The sequence below is a fragment of the Lipotes vexillifer genome, unplaced genomic scaffold, assembly GCF_000442215.2.
Source record: "Lipotes vexillifer unplaced genomic scaffold, Lipotes_vexillifer_v1.1 scaffold99, whole genome shotgun sequence".
NCBI classification, from domain to species: domain Eukaryota; kingdom Metazoa; phylum Chordata; class Mammalia; order Artiodactyla; family Lipotidae; genus Lipotes; species Lipotes vexillifer.
The window spans coordinates 1,451,936-1,459,172 of NW_006793908.1; the positions used below are offsets into that span (position 1 = coordinate 1,451,936).

The window sequence follows — 7,237 nt, forward strand, 5'->3', positions numbered from 1 at the left end:
CACTGGATATCTCTGGGGAATGAGATATGATAGGCAGCAGCAGGAAAAGAAAATGAACTTTTAGTTTTTAATTGATAAATATCTGTGCTATTTAATGTACATATCTATACTATATATCTATACGGATACCTATATATCTGTATATAGATAAATATTTCAATGAGCGTATATTGCTTTTAAAAACACCCAAACCAGGGCTTCCCTGGTGGCGCAGTGGTTGAGAGGCCGATGCAGGGGACACGGGTTCATGCCCCAGTCCGGGAGGATCCCACGTGCCGTGGAGCGGCTGGGCCCGTGAGCCATGGCCGCTGAGCCTGCGCACCCGGAGCCTGTGCTCCGCAACGGGAGAGGCCACAACAGTGAGAGGCCCGCATACCACAAAAAAAAAAAAAAAAACCACACAAAACAATAAACTTAGGAGAATGATTTCTATGATTCAAATCCATTCAAATTAATTCAAGCTTTAAAAAATTAGTTATTCTAAGGTTGCCAAATTTTAAAAGACAATGGAAGCTACAATTCAGAATTGTATTATGGGCATTTGTGCCTGTTGCCCCAGAACTCACCACAACATTCCTCATAAAATATGTCCTGGAAGAGGGCATTTTTCATGAAACACAAAACCTATTTTCCACAATTCCATGGATGTTGGACCCTTAAGGCATGACTAGATTACATATTTGGAAACCAAAGTACTGGGTTGACCAAAAAGTTCTTTTGGGGGTTTTCCATCAGATATTCTAAAAGGCCTCAGTTTCTACATTTAAAGTAATTTTACCAGCAGAATTATACTACGACCATTTCTCCCTAAGCCAGCTTTTGGATGTGCACGAAGCTTTAGTAGCTAAAATTCAAACCTGGCCTTGGTATGCAATCTTGACTATTCTAAGCTCTCTGATTCCTCACGTGCTTTTTCTCAACCTTTCTCCATTCTACAACTATTTAAATTATCCGGTACACAATCAAAAATGCATTCCCAGCTGTATTGTACCAGTCAGTAGAGGGTGACGGGGCCTTCCCATATCATTTCTCTTTAAGCTTCAGCATACGTATTTGGACTCTTCATTCTATTTGGAGCTCTCCCAAATTCCACAGGCTGCTCCACTGTGGGGAGGTGGGGAGGGAAGGGGGAAACGAAGGGAAGTGACCGCTGCTGAATGTGCAGGGTGTGTAACGTAACACTCAATTGGGCGCTGCTAATGTATTTAAACGTTTGTTTAGTGAGTAATTTATCTCTGGCATGTTAGGAGGTTGTTAATGGTGTTAGAGAGGAGTAATTGCTGTTTCTGTGATTAAGTGGAAATGAACACAGGCGCATAGTTAACAAGACGTGGTATTTATATGATATTTGTGAGTCATATAAATAGATTTTTCTTCCTTGAATGCTAACTAGAGGCACATGAATCATTCATGGTGTTTATGTGACTGAATGAATGCTGATTCCGCAAGCAGAATTAGCAAAGAAGTCGATTCATATGAAGAACACTATCATTTCTACTTTTTGTTGATCAGAATAGCCTATATTAAAGAAACCAAAAATATACTTTGCAAGTTACATTAGCAATATCCCCGTTCCTTGACAGACACACACACACACACTCATGTGTATCCATCCATCCATCCATCCCATCCATCTAATAGGAATTGCAAGCCAACAATGTGCCAGGCTCTATTGTATGAGGTTGATGAGCCAATTCTGAGCAAAAATAGATCCAGTCTCTGTTCTCACAGGGCTTACAAATTCTGGGGTGGAGACTGCCACTCATAAAGAATTACCCAAATTGTTATATAATTGGCAACTGAGTCAAGTACTCTGAAGGAAAAAAAATAGGTTTTATAAGAATGTATAAGATAAGAACCTAATGTAACATGGGAGGGTCAGGTAGGCTTTCCTGCAGAAATGGAGCTTGAATTAAGATATGAAGGATGACAAAGAGTTAACTAGGTAGAAGAGGATTAGTGACTGATGAGTGTATGTGGTTGGTAAGTGTACGTGTGTGTGTCCATGTGTATGTGGTGTGAGTTGTCCAGCACTGGGAAATATATGGACAAAGGCTCTGGGATGGGAGGGAAGATGATGGTGTCAAAGAATTGAAAAAAAATGACAGGTGGCTGGACCACAGAAAAACTGGGTCAGGTGACTGAGCATGAAATGAGAAAAAGCAGGGTTTAGACCATGCATGGCACTGTAAGCTGTGGCAAGAAACAGGTGCAACGGGAAAAGTTTGAAGAGCTCTAAGCATGAAAAAAAATGCTTCGCTTCCCCCATCCCTAACACACATTACACACAAGATAAACAAAAAGAACGTATGTGTCCAAAAGCCATTGGGCACTGTGTTATATTTTAGACACCATCCCATTAAAACTGGCTCATATTCTTTTTTTTTTTTTTTCCCAAATTTCAGCCATTAATTTTTTTTCATCTTTTAATTTCTATGGGGTTCATCAATTCTTTATCAGTTAACATTCTCATTGACAAAGACCAATTTATATTAACTATAGTTATATATAACATATCAAGGGAGTACACGGGAAAATCAGAACACAAGACTTCATCAGCTAAATAGAGTTCAACTCAGTTTGCTGTTATAGAGACAAACAAGATAAATACATTGAAGCATAAACAAAATATTATGCTCAGAATAACAGCATTCCAGAAGAAAACGGAAAGCTGAAGATACAATAAAGGTCTCTAATTTACAGTATGTATAATTATATAATTTATTAAAATCAACACAATTCATGTACAAAATATTAACATGGCAGCCATTAAGTTTGTTAAGCACTTCAAATACTGAAATGTTAAAACAGTAAAACTACACTAAGCAACTTTGGCATCAAGGGATCTAATCTAGCTCACTAGTTCAGGCTGAACATTCACTCTCCGAAGTATTTCTTCAGGCATGCAAAAAACAGGGCTAACAGGTTTAATCTGCTCTTCTCCCAAAAGTGACAATCCAGCAATTCCAAATAGAGTATGAAAAGGATCTACCATATCTCCTGGCCTGTCCGCAAATCCTCCCGTTTCTTCATCTTGACATGCTAAAATGAAACTGCGCAGTTTCTCTCTGTCAATCCAATGAAGCCTTCCAATTATCTTTAGGGAAGCCAACACCCACGAAGAATAGCATACATCTGGTAACTTCTCTGGCCTTCCATTGAGTCCACCTGATGGAAGCTGTCGTTCACAAAGCCACCAACCAAGTAAATCAGAATTTACTCGATGCAACTGACTAGTAATAGCCAGGAATCCTGTGCAACAATAGATCTGCCCAGCATGGGATTCAGAACCTGGCCTGCAACCAAATCCACCATCGAAGTTCATACATGATAAAACAAATTCGATTGCCTTTTCCACATTAATAGCATCCAGCTTCCGCAATAGAGCCAAAGTTGCCACCGCACAAAAAGAGAATCTTGTGTCGATTTCTCCCCAAATATCTCCAGCGAAAGAACCATCTTCTTTCTGTAGACTCTGAACATATTCCACAACTTTATTTACATCAATAACATTAATACTATCATAGAGAGTAAGAATCTGGACAGCACTAAGAGTGTACAAAAGATGAGGATCATGTCCAATACTAGCACTTATTCCACCACACTGGTGTTGACAAGACTTAATGTCAGAATTTCTTCTCTATTCATGCGATGTAGCTGTCCCATGAGATCCATTACAGTCAGACCCCAATAGATGCCACTCATTCTCAAATATTCAGACATACAGTATTCGTAATCATCTTTCTTTGAGCCATAGGATGCTATATAATCTGCATGCTTCTCCACTAATAGGGTGTCGGGTGCATCTGACTTGATAATAACATCCTTCTGCGGTGTGCCCATGTCTGAGACCGAAAAGAGCTGGTAATGTGTTTGAAGACTGAAATAAGATTTATGAGGAGGGTTCTTATTCAGGGTTCTGTGCACAACCACGGCAGAACAATTCCCAAAGGGATTTTTTTTTTTTTTAATAAATGAAACTTTCATCTATTGTTGTGATCTGTCCATCACAGAGCTCCTTTATGCAACTGAGAACATAAATGTATACGATCACCCTGCAGACATCAAGAAGGTACGAAATTCCCAACTGGACCCATAAGGCTAGTTAAGTGCCTCTTTTGGGCTTTTGTTGTGTTTCTAGAGCTAGTGGAATCTCACCTTTATGGAGACAAATGAGAAAATCAATAGAAATCGGATGTGTTGCAAACTGATTTAGAACAATGGCAATGAGTGTGGGCATTTCTGAGACCCCAAAACAACATGTTTGGTGTCAGAGAGCCCACTGTGTGCTCATTCTATTATTTTACTCCCACAGAGTTTTGATGATTAAGATGTGTTTTATGTGGCTGCCTCCTTGTGGAACCGTTTGGCCTGAGAAGATACCACAGTCTCTCAATTGTTTTCATAAGAATTGCCCACCATCTAGAGGTGTACACACCCAAGAAAAGTCAACATGCTACAGTCAAAAGAGGAAGGCTGAAGTGGTGGACTCCACATGCTGTTTATTTAGTTATCCTATAGCTTTATGACTTGGAAATATCAACAGAGATATGCATCCATCAGTCACAATGGCGGGGATTCAATAGCCCCCTGTGTTGCAGAAGGACACAGCTTGGATCTAGAGAATGAAGACCTCCTGAAACTTGTGAATAAACCCTCTGTGAGCTCATCCAGAGCATTCATATGTCAAAGAAATAGAAATAGCAACTAAAACCCATCACTGGGCAAGCTCAGGAGGGCTGTCTAGCCAAAAAATTCTGAACAAGGAGGTGAGGGGAAGAGGAAAATCTATGCTTCATACATATGTATGAAAATCATCTCTTCTACTAGCTTTGAAACCAAGGTAATAAAGTAATAGCAGATCTTGGAGGACAGTAAAATGAAGGGACTTTTATTTGTAATTTGTAAAACAATAGTGTCTGTCTTCAGCAACCAATCTCCAGGGAATCACTTTCAGAGTCCAGAGTGGAAGAACACTTAACTTGGAAATTGCTCGTTATAAACATTAAGCAGATGGCCCACAAAAGTCTACGAGATATGAAAGCTACTTTAACCCAAGTAGGCAAATCAATCGATAGTTGTTCTAAATATCTGTGTACCTAGTTCTCTGCTAGGAGCAACGGTGTGTGCGCATGTACGCGCGTGTGTGTATTTGTGTGTGTGTGTGTGTGTGTGTGTGTGTGTATGTCTTGGGGGTGGAGAGTAGGTACATTCATTCAGGTACAAGAAAGGCTTTTTTTTTTTTCTGATCAGTTTTTTTTTTTTTTTTTTTTTTTTTTGATAGAATGGGTAAAACTGTTATGGTGTCATGGAAACCAGCCATGGAAACCTTATAGAAATATCAGGAGATTAAGGGAGGGAGCATTGAAGAAAGCATCACAGAGACTGCTACCAACTGATTCCTGTAGACACTACAAAAATAACTACTCTTATCTCCCTATTGTCAGTGAATCTCACTATTTAACAAATCATGCTTGCTGTTCTGCAGCTTTTCTCTACAAATAGCTCATAAAACAACTCGGAAAACAGTCACTCATTCCTCTTGAATTGAACTGAATTGAATAGGATGTCTAGGTTGGAGGGCTGAGGAAATGAAGCTCACTTTCCAATCTGTGCCCTCCCTCAGCCTCCATATCAAGTACATCAGCAAGTCCCTTCATCTTATGTCATCAATATGCCTTGAACCCACTTCTCTTCTCTTCTGCCTCCAAGCTACAACCATTATCACCCTCCTCACCCCAATCACAGTGTCCTCCATGCTTTCATGGCCCTCTATGCTCTTCTCTCATAGCACCCACCGCCCTTCATGTTTATTTGTGTGATACTTCATTCATTCACCTGTTCTTGTATTCATTCATTCATTTATTCACTCAACCAATATTTATCAGGAGCCTACTCTGGGCAAAAATACTGTTCCAGCCACTAGTGACAGAGGAGTGAGAAGAGACAAGGTCCCTACTTCCAGAGAGCTGATAGCTGATGGGCACAGACAGGGATAAGCGAATAAACAGCATAAAGAATAGTGCCTAGTGTCCAGGGAGGAAGACAGACATTCTGTCCATGATTCCCTCAGCATACAGCATGAGCCGGGAACACAAACCAGCTCAGGTCAAGCGCCCACCCAAAATCTTTCAATGGCTTCCCGTTGTACTTAGAATAAAACACAGTTCCCCAACATAACCTTACTGTGTTGAGCCACAGAAGATGGCACTTTGATCTTAATATACCATAAGGTGGACAGACAGGGTTTCAGTTCTACTTTATGAAAATCAAATGAATGCTCAAAACAATGGGTGTCCTCCCCAACCCTTTCATTTTCAATATCTACATGGATGAGCCGGTGATGCATTTTGTTTTGTACCATCACTTTTCTTACGTTTATCTAATTTTTAAAAGATTGGTCTTTTTTTTTTTTTTTTGATTATCAGATCATCTCCTAGAAAACCGCTATATAATGGGTTGTTTATGAACCTTTCCAAGGTTCAGCTTCCTCATCTGTAAAATGGGGATGGTCATATTTTACTTCATGCATTTGCTTTGAGGATCAAATGATCTAAAGGGCAAAACAGCTGCCACAACAGGAATGTTAAGTTATGTATCCTTTCCTCTGAGCAAATGAAACGGCACGCATCCTTGAGAAGTCACTGACATACTAGTAACTGTTTAGTAATCGTTTACTGCAGCGGGGTAATGGTTGGAGCAAGGAGGCATCTGCAGTCCAGGTCACTGGTAACTTCTCTGAGAGACTGAGTTGACACCAAGCCTTACTCTGAAGCAGGTATTTTTGTGCAGTTAACCTTCTCTGGGCTTGTGATTATGCAACATGTTTGTTCCCAGAGCACACACTGTTCTCATGTGGCTGGCATGGTCACTAAAAATCCTACCTACTTTAGAATCTTCCTATTTGCAAATATCAGTCAATGTCACCAAAAAGGCTTACAGGCTGGGCAGAGGAGCTGAAAGAATCCTGAGGTCAAGATTCATCTGCTTCGTGTGTGGTACTTTCTGAGCGAAAGACGTCATCATCTGTCAGCCCTCAACCCAAATGCACGCTCCTGCCCCACCTCCCTGTCACCACCTCTACTGCTTTGCTCTTACAAACCTGCTCTTTCAATGTTTTTATAATGCTGTCAATTTTTTCTCATCATACAAGTAAAACAGAAACAGAGAGAGATGGGTGGGGGGGGGAGGGGAAAAGAGAGAGAGAGAGAAAGAGAGAGAGAGAGAGGGAGGGAGG

At 40.4% G+C, this 7,237-nt stretch overlaps 1 pseudogene; it reads right to left on the reverse strand.

Moving 5' to 3' along the window:
- Nucleotides 1–2,851: 2,851 nt before the first annotated feature.
- LOC103068944 (geranylgeranyl transferase type-2 subunit beta pseudogene) lies at nt 2,852–3,843 on the reverse strand (annotated as a pseudogene).
- Between the last annotated feature and the right edge of the window lie 3,394 nt (nt 3,844–7,237).